Raw genomic sequence first — 23,206 nt, forward strand, 5'->3', positions numbered from 1 at the left:
CGTAAGTGGAAACATAGTGTACAAATTCCACTGTATCTGGCTTCCTCTGCTCGATATTATGTATTTAAGATTCCCCATATTCTTTCATACAAGTGTAGTTCATCCATTTTCACTGTTATATGGTCTTTCATTGCATGATTATTTCATACTTTTACATTCTACTGTGAATAGGGCTGCCGTGAAAAATGCTCCCATAAATATTTTTGCAGGTAGCTTTACAGCCCGTATGAACATGTGTTTCTGTAAGGTGTCACCTGGCAGTGGTTTTGCTGATCAGAGAATAGGTGTATCTTTAGACTTACTGGATTCTGTCAATTTTTAAAAAGTGGTTTTACCGGTTTACTCTTTCACCAGCAGTTCTTGCTGCTCCACATTCTTGTCAGCATTTGATATTATCATTTAAAAATATTTGGCAGAAATTATGGGTGTGTAGTAGTGGCTCATGCGGTTTTAATTTGAATTTCCTTGATTATTTATAAAAGGACACTTTTTTTTTTTTTACATTCTGGGTATTTTTACACCTGATGGATCTGGCACACAGCCTGAGTTCATCCTTTCCCCATAGCACTCCTGTGCATCTTTGTCATAAATCAAGTGTCCATATGTTAGCCTGTTTGGGGACTTTCTATTCTGTTTAGTGAATTTGTCTCCACCAGCACCAGCACCTCCCCATCTTCATGACTACCATTGCAAAATAATTCTGGATTTCTGTTGGCAAAGACCCACATAGTTTTAGGTCTTTGACCCATGTTCATTCCACTTTAAAAGGCAGTTTTTGACCTTTCATGCTTCCATTTGAATCTTTTAATTCAATCTGTGGAATTACCCAAAAAAAGAAAAAATCCTGTTGGGATTTTTATTTGTGATTATATTGAACTTGTAGTTCAGTTTGGTTTCAAATGAGATATTATGAACATGATATATCTTTCCATTAATAACATTTTTGTTATTGATTTCTAATTTAGTTGCCTGTGACCAGAGAATATTACTTCATATAATTTAAATCTCTTGTGATTTGATGAGACTTGCATTTTGGCCCAGTATACAGTCAATTTTGTAAGTGTTCCACATGTGTATTCTGCAACTGATAGCTTAATTGTCTAAACAAGACAGTTTTAAACTGTGCTCTTCAAATCTCTTAATCATTAATTACTTACGTATCGCATAATCTTTTGTCTACTTATTTCACCCATTACTGAAAGACATATATATACTAATCTCCCAGAACAATTGTGAATTTATTTCTCTCTGAATATGTGCATATTTTGAAGTTTGCTTTATTTATTTAATGCTATATTGTTAGATACAGAGCTATTTGGAATTATTACATATTCTTGGCAAGTTGAACTTTTTTGTCATTATGTAGAAACCCTCCTTATTTCTAGAAATGATGTTTGCCTTAAGGTTTACACCAACTTTCTTTGCTTACTGTTTGCCTGATTTATTTTTTTCTACTAGATTTGTTTGAATCAGGATTCAAATAAGGTATGCACATTGCAGTTGGTTAAGTTGCTTACATTTCTTCTAATAGTTATGGTGCTATTCAAATTGTCTACTGCATATTAGGTGAGTTGTAATAATTTGTGCTTTTCAATGAATTGGTCTATCTCACCAAAGATGTTAAGTTTATATTCATAGAGTTGTTCATAGCATTCCCTCATTATACTTCTAATGTCTGCAGAGTGATAACCTCTATTTCCTTCCTGGAATTGGTAATTTTTGTCTTCTCTTATTTTTCATTTGATTTTTTTTACATTTTCAGTCAAATGTGATTAAATGTGGACTTTTCAAAAAGTTCTACTTTGGCCTTGTTGGGATCTTTGAAATAGTAGATTGATGCCCCTCATCATGTCTTTAATTGTTTGGGGGAAACTCTCAGCCATTATCTCTTCAAATATTTTTCCTCACTATTTTCTCTTCCTATTTTTTCTTTTTTTCCCTCTGGAACTCCAGTTAAATTATGGTCTGTTTTCAAAGTAGAATTTTATAACCAAAAAAATGTTTGATAGAATGAAGGAATATAGTCTGCTTGGGCTGCCATAATAAGATACCATACTCTGGGGGTGTTTCAACAATAGAAATTTCTTTTCTCACACTTCTGGAGGCTATGGTCCAACATTAAAGGGCCAGCAGGGTTAGTTTCTAGTCCTCTCTTCCTGACTTGCAGACAGCCACCTTCTGTGTGTCCTCATATGACCTCTCTGTCATGCGTGGAAAAACAGATCTCTGGTGTCTCTTCCTCTTCAGATTAGGGCCTCACTTGACCTTAATTACCTCCTTAATGGCTGTCTCCAAACAGTCACTTTGGGGGCTAGGGCTTCAGCATATGAATTTTAGGGGAAGACAATTCAGTCCATAAAAAGTAGTAAAACTAAAACTGATGAGTATGACAACCTCCAGGTCCATCCATGTTGCTGCAAATGGCATTAGCTCACTCTTTTATATGACCGAGTAGTATTCCACTGCATATATATACCACAGCTTCTTTACCCAGTCATCTGTCAATGGACATTTAGGTTGCTTCCATAAAGAGAAAGAAAAATACCATATGATATCATTTGTATGTGGAATCTTTAAAAATGACACAAATAAACTTATTTACAAAACAGACTCATAAAAATAGAAAACAAAATTGTGGTTACCAGGGGGAAATGGGAGCAGGTAGAGGGATAAATTGAGAGTTCAAGATTTGCAGATACTAACTACCATATATAAAATAGGTAAACAACAAGGTCCTACTATATAGCACAGGGAACTACATTCAATACCTTGTAAGAAACTATAATGAAAAAGAATATACATGTATATGGATGTATAACTGAATCACTATGCTGTACACCAGAAATTAACACAACACTGTTACACTTCACAACTATACTTCAATTAAAAAATGATCCAAAAAACCATGATAGAGGTCCTTACTAAAGAAAAAATTTAAAGAATGTACTTCAGAGGGGAGGGTATAGCTCAGTGGTAGAGTGCGTGCTTAGCATGCATAAGGTCCTGGGTTCAATCCCCAGTACCTCCATTAAAAATAAATACATAAACCTAATCCCCCCCCTAAAAAAAAAAAACCCAAAACAAACAAAACATATAGTTCCATTAAATAAAAAAAACAAAAAGAAGATACATCAGTCAGAAGGAAAATGACTCCAGATCCTTCTATTCAGATGTGAATAACTTAAAAATGAGAATCCATTTTGCTGGGGAAGGTGGAATCAGAAGCCCCCGGACTTCAATAGCGGTGGTGGTTGCAAGGTCAGGCTCCTGGCACAAAACTGGCATCTTTGGTGTAAACGGTGGGGAAGTTTCCCCTGCTGCTCAGTTGGGTGCAGCAGTGGTGATGGGCATCTCATCAGGCACATTCCGAGTGTGGGTCAGGAACCTACCTCCTGGAAGCTTAGCATTCAGGTCTGCTTCTCCAGTCTCCCAGTAGTATGTGAGCTTTCTAGGGCCCTTTTATTAATGCCCCTTACTCTTTAATCAGCCAGAATTCGCTGCCATTTCTAGAAAGTAGGAAGTCTGATTAATCAGAGTATGTGATTATGCTGCCGTAGTTTCCTATGGGAAGTGCTGTAATAGAGGTGAACTATGAGAGTACATGAGGCAGGCATGCATCCCAGTCTCTGGGGTCTAGGGAAGAATTCCACAAAGTGGACTGTGGATTCGCTTGGCACAGAAGAGCATTCCAGGCTGGGAAACAGGGATGCCCAAAACCACACAGTAGCGTTTTTGAGTTGGGGATGGGGTGAGGCAAGAAGTGAGATAGAATTAAGCAAGAAGATCCTTGAAGAGTTTGTAGGCCATGCTCACAACTGTCTCCTGAATTAGTAGCAGGGCTAGAGCCCATGCCTTGCCAGGTAGATCCTAGGAAAAGGAAGATACCTGATATGACCTGGATATGGTGTTAGATGAGTGTCTGTTTTGTATTCGGCTCTCAATCTTGCCCAAACACTTCGGGAACAGCAAGCTGGAGGTGACAACATCCCATGATAGAAACTGATGGCCTGGAAAGAAACCAGCATGTTGGACTCCCACCTTCCAAGCCCTTAAGCAGGACTCCCCCTCCCTTAGTCCTTGCAACTATGACCCCACTAGCCAAACCCCATCTCCTCAGGGACCTTCTTATCTCAAGTTTCCCCCCAAATAACTATACTCCCTTCCCTGTGTCTTCTACTGTTCAGCTGACAGGGAGCTTTTCTCCAAAGTTGTATCTTACTTTACTGGGAAAGGAAACCTTTTGCATCCTTTCCTGTTAACTTATCTGCCAGAAAACTTACAGCTAAATTTATCACTCACGTGGAGCAACTTCTAAGCAACCAGCTTAATTACTGATTTATCTGCCTCTGCCAGCAATTCAGCTACAGCCTCTAAGCTCCAAACTCATCCCTCTGTGTGCTACTGTGGGAGTGTGGGACTGGGGCCCTGCAAACATCTCTGCTGTACCTGCAGGTTCTCTATGAGGTTCTTCCAATAAAGGACGCTAGAGGGCAACAGCACAGCTGTCTGTCTCTTACAGGCTTGCACCTTAAGTCCTGCTCCTATAAGCATCAGCAACCTTCTTCACACTGGTAGCATCTGTTCCTTCCAGGGACAGAAGCTGCCTCCAGTTTGTGGTTTTTCCAACATTTGCAGAGCCAGCTAAGCAGAATTCTGAGCTTTGTCTCCACGGGACTCCTGAGTTTCTAAATTTCCATCATTCTAACGTCTTCACTTGGCTCCTTCAGCCTCCTGGGTGGTAGCTGCTTCCCGCTGTTATTACCTTCATGACACCTCAGTGTTCTCCCTCAGCCTTTTCAGACACCTGCAAACAGCTCTTCATATCCAGTTAACAATTCTTTATGTTAGATTCTCCCTGTTAAAATCTGGTGTGATTTCTGTCTCCTTACTGGACGCTGACTGATACAGGCAGACCTCAGAGATACTGTGGGTTTGGTTCCAGACCATCACAAGAAAGCAAATATCTCAACAAAGCAGGTCACACAAATCTTCTGTTTTCCCCACACATATAAAAGTTATGTTTACACTATACTGTAGCCTATTAAATGTGCACTAGCATTTTGTCTAAAAAAAAAAAAGGAGTACATATCTTAATTACAAAATAATGCTGTTGATGTGCAAAAGCTTTTAGGTTTAATTAGGTCCTATTTGTTTATCTTTGCTTTTATTTCCTTTATTTTAGAAGATGGATCCAAAAAAACTATTGCACAATATCTTCAAAGTGCAGTAAGATGAAGTATGCTGTATAGTGCCCTCTCTGCTTCCTGAGGCTTTTTTTTTTTGTAAGTCAGTCTTTCATATCTTGTCTAACCAAATAATTTGTATAATATTTTTTGGAAATAGAGTCAAAACAACATTTTCCTATATGAACTCTGAACTTTAAAGTTTTTCTTCCCCCAACTTCTCACTCATTCCTTGCAAACATGGCATTTGGAACCCTTCTCCCTGCTTCCAGCTGGAGCCACTTTTCTCCTCTTAGTGCTGAATGCTACACAGAAGACAACAAAAATTCAGACGCAGGGAGAAAGCACGCAGTCTTTGAGCAAGAACGCCATATACCATCCCCTGCTCTTTCCCTCAGCTGCTTAGGTATGGACTTCACGTCTAGCATCTCTCTAGAAAGCAGATATGTCTGGTCCTCTCCCAAGGCATTGCTCTGTTCTGCAGACATCAGCAGAAAATGTTTCCCAGTGAGTGGGAAGAGGAAGTTATTATTCTTTGTCCAGGGTTCGGACCATAGTGTTTTACAGTGATTAAGCCCTTCTGGCTGCAGCCTTGTTCCCACATTTCTTCTTTGCTGCTGTGTTCTCAGCCTTTAATTTTATTCCACTAAGAAGCATGGCTGTCTCTTTCCTACTGCAGCTGCCCTGTCTCCACATTTGACCTCATTCCGGGTGCCTGACTGGCCACATCATCCACATTCTTGGAGATGCCGCACTTTGGCAGTAGGTGTAGCACTGGCTGGAAGTTATCCCATGAGCTGCTATGAAGACCGGAAATAAGACTCTGGGGACTTTGCAGAGGAAAGAGAGAAAAAACAAGATTTGTTGAGAGGAATCCTGTGGTGAGGTAAGGGGCTTAGGCCTCAGAAAGGAAATGTGAGCAGGGGAAGTGGACTCTTGGGCAGATTCAGGTTTGGGGAACAAGGCATTTAGTCTATTTCTCATGCAATCAGAATGGATTGAAATCACAATCTGGGCAAGTCACCTTCCTTAATGTCGCACGAATTCAAAGAAGCGCACAAGATAGGGTGCCTGATTTTGAGAAAGTGATGTACGCAGGGCTTAACAAATAGAACGCTGGGTCATGTCCACAGATGGGGTCTGAGGCAGCATCTGAGTGTTCAGGAAGACAGGAGACTCAGGTCACCATAAAAACCAGGACTGGGTAAGGCTTCAGGTTGGAGAAAGTGGTCCACAGTTTAAAATAATGCTGAGGATTTGAGAAAAATAATGGGAAAAGAGGCCTTGGAGATGACAGTTAACCCTGGCAAGCTTGAGAGCACTGGAAATAGATTCGTGGTTGGGAAGGGAGCAGGATGGATCCTGTGTTTCTAGAAGACGTGGGATATCCCTAGGATGGGATAGTGGGTGTCTGCCTGCCAAAGCCAGGAGCCAGTGTTCGACTGGGCAGAGCCAGGGATAGCAGCTAAGGTGTCTCAGAGTGTGATGCTACACCAGTAGGCCCATAGCTGACACTTGGTCTGTAGCCAACCTCATGATCTCCCTGTGGGCTCATCTCCTTCACCAACTGGGCCAAAGAGGAGAGAAAGGTGGTATTGGGTGGTGGCAGAGGACCCAACCACTATGGTTCCCTTTATGCCTCTGTTGAACACTGTCTAATATATAACAGTTGTCCAGATGGTCCTGAACACAGTGCTGGTTGGGGAACCATGCTCACTGATTGCCACCTAAACTCCAACAGTTAAGTTCAGTTCTATGTACAGCAGTGACCTGCTCATCCATCAGCTGAGGAGCTTCCATGAGATGGCCTTCTTTGCTGGCATCCCTTTGGGGTTTGAATTATGATATCAACTTGACTCTGCCCTGGGCATCACTTATAATTACATAGATTGATTCCTCTTCTTGGTCTGCTCTAGCTGAAGGTATCTACCAAGGTCCTAGGGCAGTGGAGGCAGCGAATGAAGCCTGCAGCCTAGACCCAGGAGTGAAAAGGGTCAACTGAGGGGTAGGATGTCTGGAATTTCTAAAGATGGTCTGGATTCCGGGGTTTTCTATCAGCCCCATGAAATAAATGCTGAGGAGGATGTAAACTTCCTACTCAAGGAGGGGCTGAAGCAGGAAGAATAAAAGAATGGGCAGCAGCTGTTTTAAGAAGCTGGAGAAGAGATCACTGGCTTTGTCCTAAGTTAAATTCTCGTATTAGTATTTGCCTTAGGTTTGTTAAGGTGTTGAATAAACATGATGTTATAATCATGCTGGAAGTAGATGCCTGATAGTGCAGAATGACTGGGTTTATTAGAGCAGTGTGGGTGGCTTTTATATTTTAAGGAAATCTGTCTAACATGATAAGTGCAAGGAAGCAGGGGTGGAATTTCTAGGTGCTTAAATGGAGGTGAGTAGGTGGGTGGAACTGGGGGCTAAGATCCCTGTGTTTCAAGAAAAGAGATGAAATGGGGGCGTATCTGGAGTCTGCTAGTAGCAGTTGGGGGATTGCATCTCATACTCTTCTCCCTGCCCGCCGTCCTTATTTGAGTGGGAGCTAAAATCTGCCCAGGTGTCCGTGTTGCTGCTGCTACTGTGCTACTGCTGCTGTTCTTGCTTCACATTTTTATGGGGCCTCAACTTAATTTTAATTGCACTTCCATATCATACACTTTCTCAGTCTGCATGTGGGCACGGTTGGAATCAATAATATGGAAAATGACGATGACACTGGTGACAATACTCATTTGCTGTATTGCCCCCTGGCCCAGGACTCTGCAGCTCTGGATTAGAGGGCAGACAGAAGTTCATGCAGAAGGTCGAGAAGAGTCTCAGTTTATTCCCCAGCTCGACGGTCACCAATCTTCATCAATAGCTAGGTTGTCACTGAATCTGGCAACATTGTCTCTTTGCCACTCCCAGGATTCAGTCTGCACAGTGGAAGGTCTGGTTGTCGAGCTCACAATTGCTTCAAGTGTGTGCTGGAACTTCTTCACTGAACACCCAAAGTTCTACAAAACCCTCTCAGCCATGGGTGATATCAGAATTGATGTTCTTTGGCAGGGAAATGGCAGGGAACTCTTATTTCATCGTGTTTATGACATCAGCCCTTTTGATTTTACACTTCCATCTACGTAGGGTCTTGGTCATGTACCAGCTGTCTAATAAAGAACTCCAAGCTTCCACAGACCTGCTCAGCAGACAGTTCAAGTGGCACAAGATTGCGGCTGTGGGATCAGCCGTTGCAACTTGCATCAGTATACCCCTTTCTGCTTGTCCCTATCCATCCACAGAGCTCGACCCAGCTACTTTCATCTAGAAGAAGGAGGATGAGGAACGCTCTTCATTTTGTCATTCTATTTTCCTGTTTCTAACCCAGAAACAGAAGTGCCGTGGCGGGACAGGTTCTTAGAGAGAGAGTGAGCACACCGTGTCAGGTGGGGGTAGCTTTAAAGAGTCCGAAGCACTAGCCCAAAAGAGTTTGCTTGAGGGGAAGGCACAAACCTAAGCTGTCCGTGCTTTTCTCTTTCCCTAAGTTGTCCTATTTCTGCTTCAGCTCACCTGAGTCCTCTCCCCCTTCTTAAAACTGAGGAGACCGCTGTTTCCTCCATACCCTGTCTCTAAGGATACTCTGCTTCCCCTTCCGACCTCGCTGCAAATGCAGAAGTTTCCTTTTCTCCTTAGTTCTGCTGAAAATAGTTCAATTCTTCAAAAAGAAGATTTTCCAGGAATAAATGGCGGGGGGGTGGGGAGGAAGTAAAAGAAAACTCAAAGATAGAAATCTATGTGTTTACCAAGGACAAATCACTTGTGTTAAGCTAGGTAACAGTTGTCTTCAAAGTGAGCTGTCTTCACCACTCCTTTTTCTGGGCATTAACTAAACTGTTCACTGTTTAGCCCGGGATAAGTTCATGTTGTTGCTGTGACTCATTCTGGTGAAACTGAGAATCGTTCCTCGAAGATCCTTTCTTGTTTTCTGGCCCAACTCAGATCTCTATCAGAGAACAGGAGATAGAAATTCAGTATGGAAGTGCTATCTCAGAATAGAGTGTGTATCTAAGGGACAAAAGGATCAATTCATCAAGGGGACATAACAAACCTAACTCTATAGGTTCCTAATAGCAGAGTCTCAAAATGCATGAAGCAAAAACTTCGAAGAAAAATAGACACATTCACAGTTACAGTCAGAGATTTCAGCACCCCCTATCAATAACTGAAGGTACAAGTTGACAGAAAATAAGTTAATGTACAGAAGACTTGAACAACAGTATCAGCCAACTTGACCCAGTTTACATTTATAAAACACTCCACACAACAGCAGAACGGAACAAACATTCATTTCAAATGCACATAGAACATTTACCAGCATAGACTGTATGCTGGATTATAAAACAAATCTTAATAAATTTAAAATGTTTCAAATAAAAAAAAAGCTGTGTTCTCTGATCACTATTGAAATACATTAGAAGTCAGTAACAGGAAGATTTCTAGAAAATTCTCAAATGTTTGGAAACTAAATAATTTACTTCTTAATAGCCCAATAGGGTCAAAGGAGAAATCTGAAAAGAAATTAGAAAGTATTTTGAATGGAGGGAAAATTTAACCAGACATATAAAAATTGGGGGGAATGCGCAGAGGGAAATATATAGTATTAAATGTCTTTGTCAGAAAAGAAGTAGGATCTCAAGTCAATTAACTCAGTTTCTACCCCAAGAAACCAGAAAAAGAAGAATAAACTAAACCCTATCTAAGTAGAAGAAAGAAAATAAGTATCAGAGAAGAAATAAATAAAATAGAAAACAGAGACTCAATAAGAAAAAAATAAACAACCCAATCCAAAAATGGGCAGAAGACCTAAACAAGCAATTCTCCAAGGAAGACATACAAATGATCAAAAAGCACATGAAAAAATGCTCACTATCACTAATTATCAGAGAAATGCAAATCAAAACTACATTGAGGTATTACCTCACACCAGTCAGAATGGCCGTCATTCAAAAATCCAAAAATGACAAATGCTGGAGAGGCTGTGGAGAAAGGGGCACCCTCCTACACTACTGGTGGGAATGCAGTTTGGTGCAGCCACTATGGAAAACAGTGTGGAGATTCCTCAAAAGACTAGGAATAGACTTACCATATGACCCAGGAATCCCACTCCTGGGCTTGTATCCAGAAGGAAATCTACTTCAGGATGACACCTGCACTCCAATGTTCATAGCAGCACTATTTACAATAGCCAAAACATGGAAACAGCCTAAATGTCCATCAACAGGGGACTGGATAAAGAAGACGTGGTATATTTATACAATGGAATACTACTCAGCCATAAAAACCGACAACGTAACACCATTTGCAGCAACATGGATGCTCCTAGAGAATGTCATTCTAAGTGAAGTAAGCCAGAAAGAGAAAGAAAAATACCATATGAGATCGCTCATATGTGGAATCTAAAGACTCATGGACAGAGAATACAGACTTGTGGTTACCAGGGGGTAGAGGGTGGGAAGGGATAGACTGGGATTTCAAAATTGTAGAATAGATAAACAAGATTACACTGTATAGCACAGGGAAATATACACAAAATGTTATGATAAATCACAGAGAAAAAATGTGACAATGAGTGTGTATATGTCCATGAATGACTGAAAAATTGTGCTGAACACTGGAATTTGACACAACATTGTAAAATGATTATAAATCAATAAAAAATGTTAAAAAAAATAGAAAACAGAAAAACAATATAGAAAATCAATTAATTGAAAGCTGATTCTATAAAAAGATCAATATAATTGATTAGCCTCTGGAAAAACTAATCAGGAACAAGAATAAAAATACAAATTATCAATATCAGGAATGCAAGAGGTGTCATCAATACATACTCTATAGATATTAAAATAATAATGAGATACTATGAACAAATTTAAGCTAATAAACTCTACAACTTTGATGTAATTGACAAATTTCTTGAAAGACAAAAATAACAACAACAAAAAAGACTCAAAAAGAAATATACAACATGAATAGCCCTATATCTATGTGGAAATTGAATTTGTAGTAAAAAAAAATCTTCCTGGGAGACACACCGTTACTAAGTGTGGTTTACTGTAGGTGTACAAGGCTGATTTAATATTTCATCATCAATTAAGTATAATTCACTATATTAAAAGCCAAGGAAAGAAAAAAAAGGATGATTATTACAACAGATGCAGAAAAAGCATTTGATGAAACTCAATGTCTATCCATGATTAAAAATCTCAGCAAATGAGAAACAGAAGGGAACTTCCTTAAGGTGACAGAGGGAATCTGCTTCATCACACTTAACAGTGAGAGACTGAAAACCTTCCTCAAAGATCGGGAACACAAGGAAAACTGCTCTCAGCACTCTTCTTCAACGTCGCACTGGAAGTCTTAGCCAACAGAGTAAGGCAAGGGAGAAAAAAAGATACAGTTTGGAAAGGAAGTAACAAAACTTTCTATTCACACAAGACATTATTTTCTGCGTAGAAACCCCCAAGAAACCTACAAGAAAATCTCTTAGAATTAATAATTATATTTAGCCCTTGATGTCCTACTCTGGGGCATCTTGTTATGTGAGGAAAATAGGAACATCATTCTTGCACCACTGTGTGTTGGGTTTTCTGTCATTTGTACCTAAACCATTCCTAGATCATACAACTAACATGGTTGGGCATTTTTTCTGTTGTTTATGTTCATTTTATAGTTCCCTTTCCATAAATTTCCTGCTCATACACTTTGCCTATTTTTCTACTGGATTCTTTGTCTTTCTCACGCTGACTTGTGGCCATTCTTCCTATTTTCTGGCTATTAATCCGTTGTCTATCATACAGGTCACAAATACTATATTTTGTCAGTTCTAAGATGTGCACTTTTCACATCTGAACATCTCTGAAATTGAGATGTGTCTTATAAGCTATGGTATCTCACACTGCAGTCAGCTGTGTGGGACAGAGCTGACTTTGCTATAGTTGCAACCTGAGCCATGTATGCCAGGAAGAGGGGAGGATAATAGCTCAGTGGTAGAGCACATGCTTAGCATGCACCAGGTCCTGGGTTCAATCCTCAGTACTCCATCAAAAAAATAAATAAGTAAACCAAATTACCTCCCCTCCCACAAAAAAAAGAATGAAGAATAATAAAATTTTAAAATATATGTATTTGCCAGGAAGCCAATGAGGCTTAAAGTTCATAGTCTTTCCCTAGCATAGATCCCTTCCAAGGCCCTGGGAGGGGCACATGCAATATCAAGTGTTTTTGTAAAATTTACAACAGTAAAATATTTTAACCTCAATCTGTTAAGGTCATGTATCTTTCTATTACAACTCTCCGTGTCTGATGACGTTGGGGTGGTCACAGACATTTTTTTAGGGCCTGGAAAGGGAAATTTGAATTGAGGAACATTTAATTTTGATTTAATGGTGGTTTTGAGCTAAATGTCTCAGTGTAGGAATGGCTTCTAAGAATACTCCTACCCTGCACTGTGCCAACTCATCATCATGACACAAAGAGACAGCCAGGGGTCCTATCATGATATGATGTTTCCTATGACACCCAGCACCAGCAGTATGTGGGCAGTGGAGGAGAAACAAGGTTTGAAACAGCCTTCCTTGTTGGGGTATAAACGCGAAACAATTTTAATTCTTTCAGTTGTTGCTATGAACTATGTCTGTTGAATGCTATCCTTTCCCTGGCTTCCTTAACCACATGTGAGTCTAAGTCCATAACTTTCAAGTTAATTTCAGTTATGAAGTCAGTCCGTTTCATTTCTCTAAGACCCAGTTCTATTTATTCTAAACTTCAACCTCATATCTAATTCAGCACTCTCCTCCTCTGCTCCTTCCCTTCTCCTCCATCCCTCTTGCCACGTTCAATAACAGCCCCAGCTGATTGGAGTTGGGGAGTGAGGCATGCTCTGCTCACACATACCTCCCTCATCTTCATCCCTCTGCTTCCCCTTTGATTGCAGGAAGGGAAACCAAGAGAAGGAAAAGACAGCCTCCTCCCCATCACTAACCCGGGCGACATGGCCATTCCCTCCTAGTGACTGATCGGTCCTTGACTGTTGGCTTGACGAAGGGGTGGTGGTTCCAACAGGCCCTGTGCATGAAGGGCTCAGTCAAGCCACTCCCAGAGCCACTGGTCAATTGCACGTATCTCTTGACCCCATGCTACATGGGCCCCTGGTAAGACTGTGGTCTCCCCAGTTCTCAGTCACAAACTGCAACTCAAAGAACATGACATAGAAATATTCACATTCCAGGGGCTTACTTAAGTGCCTCTGGAACAGGTCTCAATGATCTGCATGAAGGAAATACTTCCTTCTGCGCCTCCCCCTTGGTATCAGTTTTTCCTTCCTGATGCACCTTCTGAATCTTTCTTCCTGCTTATGCTGATTTTACCCAGGAGATATGTAAGGAGAGGCATCTGGGCATGCCCTGTGCCCTGGAGAGACTCAGGAGGATCAAATGGCCAGGAGTGTGTACAACACCTAATGTCTGTGCTATTAGGAAAGGCTGAGCAGGGGGTCAAGTTCTTTAACGCTAAAGTGTAGCCAGAGAACAAACTAGATGCAAGGTAGGTAAATGCTAGAGACCATCAGATGCTGATGGGACATCAAACTGGATTAGCTTCTTTCCCTGGGAGGAATTTATTTGTACTGTGCTTTTAAACCAAATGTGCTTCCCTGGAGGCAAGGCCCACACAGGCTTGTGCTTATTTGAGACTTGGATTTTTGTTGGGGGCTACAGAGAGCTGGGGCCACAGCCCACTCCTTCCCCGAAACCCCCTTCTATCTGCACGTCTCTCGCCTTTTGCCTGTTGGACAGGGAAATGCCAAGATACCATGTGTCTGATTCCATCAACTCTAGCTTTTGCTTCTGTGTGTGAAAGAAACCCTCTTTCTAAATCCAGGATGGAGATGGTAGAGGTTAGATTGTAGAAAGAGGAAACAGGAGGGCAAAGGGGGATTTAGTCTGGGTTTTGAAGTCTCAAGAGTGAAAAAGAACTTGTAAGAGGTGGGGAGAGCCAGAGACTAGGGGGTAGGTCCAAGCCTAGACCCCAGCTATGGTGGCAGTAAAAAGTGTATGTGTCAGGGGTGAGCAGATGGTGGGGTGGAAGTTAGTGGGGACCAGGAGACAGAGATACTATTTATTCTCTGTGGGGATTTAGCAAAACCCACAGACAGATGGTTTTAAGCACGAGATGGTAAAGGGTGGAGGAGCAAGAGAGGGGTAGGGGATTAAGAAGTACAAACTACTATGTATAAAATAAATACCTTAGAAGGATATATTGTACAGCACAGGGAATATAGTCAATTTTTATAAAGTTAAGTGGAGCATAATCTATAAAAATGTTGAATCACCATGTTGTCCTCCTGAAACTAATATAATATTGTAAATCAACTATAGATCGATAAAAAAATTTAAAATAAAGTTAACAGGAGTTGGTGTCTGCAGATATGTATGGTGGTGGCTCAGACACGAGCTTTGGGTCAGAAGCAGCAGGGGGCAGGGCAAGTGGGGTTCCTGCCTCAGACCCACCAGGCAGAAGAGGACGAAGTTTGGTGAATTGAGAACTTCCCAGAAGAAAGAGGAAGAGACACAAACCACTGATGGGTTCTTCTTTCTCTGCCCACAGATCTTCTACATCAAGGTTTCCTGGCCTGATAGCGCTGTCCCTCTGCCCGCAGGGCCCCACCCAGCCCACAGTTCATTCGGCTGTCTCTCGCAGGAGCTCTCGGATCTGACCCATCTTCTGCACTGGCCTCTAACCCCAGGAAATGGGGGGAACCTTTTGGCCTCCACCAGCCCCAAAACCTCCACTTGCCACCTGAGGGATCCTGCCCAGGCCAGCTACACCCTGGGAGGCTACCTGGAGGCCATCCTTATCACCAGAGACCACCAGGGCGGGCCCAAAACCCACGGTGGGGATCTGTTTCAGGCACAGCTGTTGGGTCCTGACCTGAAGGCAGGTGTCCCTGGAGATGTCAAAGATCTGGAGAACGGCACATACCTGCTGTCCTTCCCCCTGCTCTGGGCTGGGCAGGCCCAGGGGCAAGTCCAGCTGATCCACTCCAGTGAGGCAGTTAGGGTTCTGCAGGGATCTGGAGAGACCAGTGGGCCACAGTTGATTTAATGGGTTATTTCCAGGGACCCACGGGATATGAAGAAATTGTCACTTGCAACGTTAACCCTCTGTTAATCGGGGAGGAAGGGTCTACCTGTCACTACAGGGATGAAGATTCGGGTGAGCTCTGGTTCTGCGCTCGACCCCCGACCCTTCCCTGCGACTCCTTGGTAGAACATTCAAGTGGACGTTACTGGAACATAACCACACCACACAAGGAGGCCCTGCTGGCACGGTAAGAAAACCAGCATCGTCTGGGATGTCTGTCCCAATCCCTGAATCCCAGTGCCTGAGATTACTCTGCCTGAGTCCTTCCCTTATCATTCAGCTATTCACTCCTATTAAACATGTTTCCTGAGCACCTACCCCAGGCCAGGTCTCACGCTAAGAGCTGACAACTTTTAAGTAATAGTTGGTAAAGGTTTTCACCCACCTTCCTCTCCTCCCCATGCTCCTGACTGACCCCAGTGCTTCCCAACATGGCCCTGCATGGTATATACCATGCTCCCACGCGGCCCTGCGTGGTATATACCGTGTCCCCACAGATTGGGAACTGTGAGTAACACACTATCTCTTCAATGGCAACCATCTCCTGGTCTGTTGGCCTCACCAGATCTGAACAAAACCAAAGTCCTGGGTCCATTTTAAAAACCATTTTGCTTTCTGCACTGATGAAATCCCTCAGGGTGGGAAATTCAAAGACCCTGGATCCCAGAACTCCAGCTTCTAATCCCATCCCAGCCCCATACGTCACAGTCTCCTAGGAGCCCTGACACTGGACAGATGCTCTTGACGTGGAGAACTTCCTTTCCTCCAAACACCCCCAACCCCTGCAACTTGCTCCAGGATTCCTTCCCATTACACATTCCCCTCTTGCCAACTGGTCTCTCTTCAGGAGTGTGACAGACCAGGCCCTCCCTCAGGGTACTTCTCCAATCTGGGTGACTGAGGAGAGCAGCAGGAGTCTAGGTGAGTGACCCTGGGGCTGGAAGAGAAGGCAGCCCTTACTGCATACCCGTGGCTTTAGCCTCTTGGGGCACTCACTGATCGTTTTGTTTACAAGCCATTTCTTCCAGTTCCATCCCCTCAACAACCATGCCATCCTGGGATCCCGGGCCCAAAGCCCTCTGGATTCTACCACCAGAACACGTGGCACTCACTGTCCTGCTCCGGCCGCTCCTTCTCCATGGCTGACAGCGTCCTGGGCTGCCTGGCTGGTCACATTGTCCACATGATGGGGGACTCCATGCTCCGGCAGTGGTGGGAGTACCTGTGTGACACTTGCCCTGTGAGTGGCCGTGGGGAGAGAAGGCAGGACTGATTTTGCTCTCCCTAATCTGTAATATTGCCAGGAACCTCCCTGTTAGCAAGTCTGAAGACCTATTCTTGGTCCTCAGCCTCCCTGGCCACCTGCAGCATTTTATCTCATTGATTTTCCTTTGGAAACCCTCTCTTTCCTTAGCAGTGTGTTGGCACTTTCTGCGGTCTGCTTTCTGTCTGAGCTCTCCAGTGTGGATTCATCCATTGGTTTCCCTCAGCCACCCTTGGATGAAGACTTGCCCCAGGCTAGAGATTCTGGTCCACTTCATGTCTTTGCCAAATGGTGACCAGCGGGTCCTGAAACCCAGCTGTGTGCCCTGACACAGAGCTAGAAACAAATTGAGCAAAGAATGACCAGAAAGGTAGAAAAATGGGATAATACAGTGTTACAGAAGGTAAGAAAGGAAGGTTTCAGAAGAGGCCAACCAGCAGAGGGAAGTCAACACTATAAGGAATTGAAAGCAAACTCAGTAGGGGTTTGAATGGATAATAGTGAGATCTGGGGCAACCTTGAAAACTTGAGTGGGGGTCAGCTGTAGGGTTTCGGGAGAAAGTTTATGTCCTGGAAAGAGGAGACTACAATTTTTATTTCATCCAAGAGGAAGATGCATGGTCCCATACTAACCCTTGAGCCTCCTCTCTCGTCCCCACACAGGCCTGAAGCCGATAGGTCTCCATGCCACATACCAGACGGGGCCCCTGGAGGCCGTGGACACCACTCGGGGCATTGTGCTGCACTGGCGTGCCCACCGCTGGCCCTTGCACTCCCTGCGCACACCAGTGGCCTCCCTGCACTCTGTGGCCCGGGAACTGGAGGGCCTGGCCGGGGGCCCCCGCACCGTGGTGGTGCTGAGCCTGGGCACCCATTCACCACTTCCCCTCCATCCATCTTTGTGCAGCGACTGGCTGGGATCCAGGCTGCCGTGGTCGTGCTCCTGGCCGGGAGCCCCGCACTCTTGTGGTCATCAAACTGGCCAAAACCGGCTACAAGTTCGTGTACGTCAGCGACTGGTTCATCCTCCAGGTGAATTGGCTCCTCCAAGCTGCCTTTGCTGACCTCCGTGTGGCCTTTGTGGACGCCTGGGAAATGACCTCCAGCCTGGCCCTGCTGGACAGCATCCACCCCAGGAGGCATGTCGTCCAAAACGAGTTGGACTTCCTGCTCTCCTACGTCTGCCCAACCTGAGCGCTCCTGCCGGTCTGGCAACTGTGTGGATGGAGAAGCTCATGCGATGGTCAAGTCTGGAAGCCCTTCCTCCCAGCTGACTGTACCTCTTCTGTTACCTCCTTCTAACGCACAGGTCGTAATAACAACCAGCAAGAACTGGGGTGTGGGTGGCGTCAGGGGAGGGAAGCCTGGTCGTTGTCCAGTGCTTCTTAAGAGCTTTAGTCCCCATGTGGAAAAGCCCCACTAAGGGGATGAGTGTGGGGGACAGAGCCAGCAACACCTATTACATTGCTGCCTGTAAGACTGTGATTTTATGTGCTGGGCTCTCTGTTGAGATGGTCCATGAACATTGTAAACATATAAGAGATAGATTCCATTTCAATTCATCAGAGCCACCCAAGTGAGAAGCCTGACTACCTAGATAGTCTTTTATGGACTGATTTGTAAAATAAAATATTTCTCCTAATTGCAAAAAATAATGCATGCTCTTTGTAGAAAATTGGAATAAGTACCAAGAAATGAACACAGAAATCTTAGATTGCCATCCAGAGAGTGATGGATTGCTCAAGTGGGGTGAATGAACAGCCAGAACACAGCCTTGCTTTTCTGTGTTGGGGATGTTAGTGCTGCAAAAAAGATGAACGCTATTTTCCTTATAGGACACCCACAGGTAATGTTCTGATAACCCTTGTCTCACCAGTGAACCATATGGACCCTATTTTCCAATAGACATGGTTGAAATGTTGGAGAATCACATTACAGAAGTATCCCTATGGTGTGCTGGCTCCCGTTCCCTGCATAAGCACTGCAGTGTAGGTGTTTTATAATATTAGAGAAAGAAACAAAGAAACAGAGAAGTGCACTGGATGCCATATTTTTATATTCATTAAGATTGCTGCAGGGCCACTGTGTACATTTTTTTCCTCCGTGCGAATCTGATTAAGGATGGTCAAGGCTTCCCGTGAATCTGTCCTGGGACAAATCTAGGCATGGCCAGTCCTCCAGTGAATCCTGGACAAGACAACTGAAACTCTGACTACAAGAAACATTTACAGAACATGTCCATGCGTGCACGGTAGCTAGGAACTTTCCTGCTTGTTACACGAATGGTAGCAGAAAATTATGGAACAGTTCATGAATCATAAACATTAATTAATCATGTTAGGGGAAATTACATTTCCAAAATTAAGTGTTGTCATGGTTGCTTCCTTTGGGACTTACTTATTTCTGCTCCAGTTATTATGTTCCTTCTTTCAGATCAATTTTTAAATATATATATATAATTTTCTGTAAGATTAGCTTAGCATATATGGACATTATAAACTAAATAAAGTCTGCATGTGAAACTCCCCTAAAAAACTGCTTGGTGGAAAAGTCACATTTCCCAGAATTTCTTGCAACTAGGGATTGCCACGTGACACATTTCAAGCCAATGATGTATGTAAGCTGACATCCCTGAGTCGGGCTTCAGGAAAGTTCTTAACAGGCAGATAGACTTGGCTAATGAATGCCTTTTGCCCTTTTTCTCTTCTTGACCTCCTAAGTTGCAGATGTGGTACTGGAGGTGGGGGGCAAAGAGATGGGGACAGACATCTTGAGACCATAGGAAACAAAGCAAATGCTAAATCTGGTTGAAAGATACAAGGAGCCAGGGTTTCTACTGGGATCACAGATCTAGCGTCCCCTCCCCTCCAGGCTGCCTACTTCCGACTTCTCCTTATATGAGAAAAACAATTTTTCTCTACATGTTTAAGGTCCTGGGTGTTTGTTTGTTTGTTTGTGCATGAGGTCATGGGGTCAATCCCCAGTACCCCCATTAAAAAAACTAATGGTAAATCATTGAATAAAGCCAATAAGATCTTTAAAAAAAAAAGCAAATACATATGTACCATATGATCCAACAATCCCCACTGCTAGGTATTTACCCCAGGGAAATGAAAACATGTTCTCACACAAACTCGTACTCTAATGTTCATAGCAACTTCCTTCGTAATCGTCCAAAACAGAGGGAAAAAATCATCCATCAACTGGTCAACCGGTGAGTGGGTAAACAAGTCATGGCACATCCATACAAGGGACACCACCCAGAAGTCAAAAGGAGTCAACTCCCAATACACAAAATGATGTGGACGGATCTCAGAAGTATTTTGCTAAGTGAAAGAAGCCAAACTCAAAAGGCTACATACTGTCTTATTCCATTTATATGACATTTGGAAAAGGAGAAATTATAGGGACAGAACTCAGAGCAGTGATTGCCAAGAGCTAGAAAAGGGATAGAAATGGGATTTTTTCTCTTTTTTTATAAAACTAGTCCAGGTTTATTGCTGAGATGGGAGAACAGGGATGGGGTGGGGGTGGGGAGAGGCCACCCTTAGGATTAAGGCCACAGCCTGGCCTCTGTGCTCCACCAGGACGGGGCCTTGGGAGCCTGTGCCCCATCCCTCTCCCCGAGTGACACCCATTCTGGCCCTTGGCGATCAGCTACAAAGGGGCATGAAGAAACTCATGGTTGTGGAATACTCTGTGTCTTGACTGTGATGGCTACACAACCTGATACCTTTCAAAATTCACTGAGATGTAATACCTAAAAAGCATAAATTTTACTGTATGCAACTGAAATTTATTTATATATGTCAATTCTCCTCAGATTTGTCCACAAGTGCATAATATACCGATAAAAATTCCAACAAGTTTTGTCATAGAAATTGGCAAGCAGATTCTAAAACGCAAATGGAAGAGCAAAACACCTAAAATAAATGAGATTCTGAAGAACCAAACTTAGGTGAGGGTCTCACATATTGGTACTAATTATAGAGTTACTGAAATTAAGACCATGTGGCTTTGGCCCAGAGATAGACAAACAGAGCAATGAGCATACATTGCCTGGAAACAGATCCTTGCACTTGTGGGAACTTTATATATTAGAGAGATGGCATTACAATCCTATGAGGAAAGGATGGCCAGGACTACTGGCTATCCATCTGGAAAAAACGAAATTCAAGTCCAACTTCACACCTTACACAAAAACCAGTTTCAACTGGATGAAAAACTTACATATGAAAAGCAGATGTTTAGTCTTCAACAGAAAATACAGGAGGCTATCTTTATCACCTTAGACGTAGGATAGGATTTTTAAAATAAGAGTTAGATAAATCTGAGATTAGATTTAAATTTCTATAGCTCAAAAATACAATAAAGTGAAATAACTAGCCTCAAGCAGAGAGATGATGTTTGCAACATATATAACTGGTAAAGACTTAGAATGCAAGATATCTAGTGAACAGCATATCAATGTAAACGTAGAAATATACGTTATTGAACCAGGTTGGTTTGTCCCAGGCGCAGCAAGCCAAACGCTGAGACGCCAGCGTTTGCCCAGAGAAAAATTTTGTTCACGAGGTGGCCAAGCCAGGAACCAGGAGAACAGGTCTCAAATCTGCCTCCTGGAAGGGGAGGGGCTCAGGATATTGATGGGGTAGAGCTGAGGGTGGGGAGCCTGGGGAAAGGTAATTGGAGATGAGAAAAGGGTGAGGCATTGTCATTCTGCGCAGGTGCAACTGAGCCACAGTGCTCTAAAAAGGTCACAAATAGAAACCTAGTTATGATGGCAAGGGGCTTGTTATGAATAACAAGATAGCCATTTCACCTTTATGGCTCTGAAACAATTTCAAGAACTGGAAACAAGAGAACGAATATTATAACAAAAGATGTTCCTATTGCTCTTATGGCTCAGGAAATTCCAAGGGTTCGGGGAACTGTAAATCAGGAACTATGGGTGAAGACCAAATAGACATGAGAAATATGTTTTTGGTCATCTGAATGACATATATATTTCTTATCAATCACAGTGTTGCAAGAGTAAAGGGCAGGTTGCAAATGAATGCGTCCCGGGAGATACCAACATCGTCATCAGTTCCCAGGGACCCAGCGCACAGGCTGGGCTTTCCAGCCTCCTGATCCCTGGTGACAGGAGGCCAAGGCTGGGCCGGAGCAGGATGGAGACCACACGAGACCTCTGCGTAAAGCCAGGACCCCTAAATCACTGACCCCCAGACAGTGAACTAGAAGAAAAAGAACCGCCATGAAGAGGGAGGCGGTGGGGACTGACTGTCCAGTCACAGCTTGAGAGAAGAGAATGGACAATATTCCAGAGCATCCCTCACCCTCACCCACACCCTGGGGGGTTAGGTCAGAATTCACAGTGCCTGTGAGGCTTGAAAAACACGAAGCCAAACTCTCATTTAAAGTGAGCCTCACTGGACAGTACACCTGCACCCGGCAGCTGTAAACGCAGATCCCTTCTGCAGGAAGGCACTTACACCTACGCCTGAGAGCATTCCCGCAGGTGAAGTTCCAAGGAAGACGATCTCAGTTAAAAAATCATCAAACACTACAAAACAAGCGACCACGAGCAAAAGAACTGCAGAGACAATTGACTGCAGAGTTAGACCTTCCAAGACTGCTGCCCTTAGTGTTAGCTGACACAGTTCATCGATCAATACACGTAAACAAATGAAAGTACATATTGGAAGTATGACGAAACAAGAGAATGTGAAACAATGAATATATGTATGTTCATGTAAAACTGAAAAATTGTGCTCTACACTGGAATTTGACACAACATTGCAAAATGGCTATAACTCAATAAAAAAATGTTTAAAAAAAAGAATGTAAAACTCAACAGGCAGATTTGGGGGTAAAACACAAACATTATGATGTAAAATATAAAAATTGAAATTAAAACAGTAAATGGACAAATTAAGTCCAGCTGGAGATAAAATTAGTGGGCAGCCTGAAGATAGGTCCAAAGACATTGCCAGAATGCAGCATGGATGCACAGAAAGGGAAAATATGGGGGGGGGGGGGATTCAAAAATAAAAGACAGAGTAAGAAAGTCTTATGTGTCTAAAACAACTCCAGAAAGAGAGACTAGAGAAATTGAAATAAGCAGTATTTGATGAGACAATGGCTAAGAATTTTCCAGTATTGACTCAGGAAGTCCAGTAAATTCCAAGCATAATAAATAAAAGAAGTCCACAACCAGAAACATTTTGGTCTAACTCTAAACTACCAAAGACAAAGAGGAGATGTTAATAGCTGGAAAATGAAAACCAGTATCTACATAAGAGCCACAGATAGACACCTACCTCCTCAGTGGGACCCAGAAGACAGTGCAATGTTATCTTTGCATTGTCAAGGAAAAAAATGTCAACCTAGAATTATGTACCCAGGTAAATTATTTTTAAGAACACTAGCAAAATAAAGACATTTCCAGACAAAATAAGGGTAACAGAAAGAAGTAAGGTCTGAGGTGCAAAAGGGGATGGTGAGAAAAAGAAGCAAACATGTAGGAAAAATCAGAACTAATACTGAGCTTATAAAACAATGACAATAATGCCCAATTTGTGAG

The 23,206-nt window shown here is 42.9% G+C and overlaps 1 pseudogene; it reads left to right on the plus strand.

Moving 5' to 3' along the window:
• The first annotated feature begins 13,348 nt into the window (after positions 1–13,348).
• LOC140687009 (NXPE family member 3-like) lies at positions 13,349–18,179 on the plus strand (annotated as a pseudogene).
• Positions 18,180–23,206: the final 5,027 nt, after the last annotated feature.

Source organism: Vicugna pacos, chromosome 18, assembly GCF_048564905.1.
Source record: "Vicugna pacos chromosome 18, VicPac4, whole genome shotgun sequence".
NCBI classification, from domain to species: Eukaryota; Metazoa; Chordata; class Mammalia; order Artiodactyla; family Camelidae; genus Vicugna; species Vicugna pacos.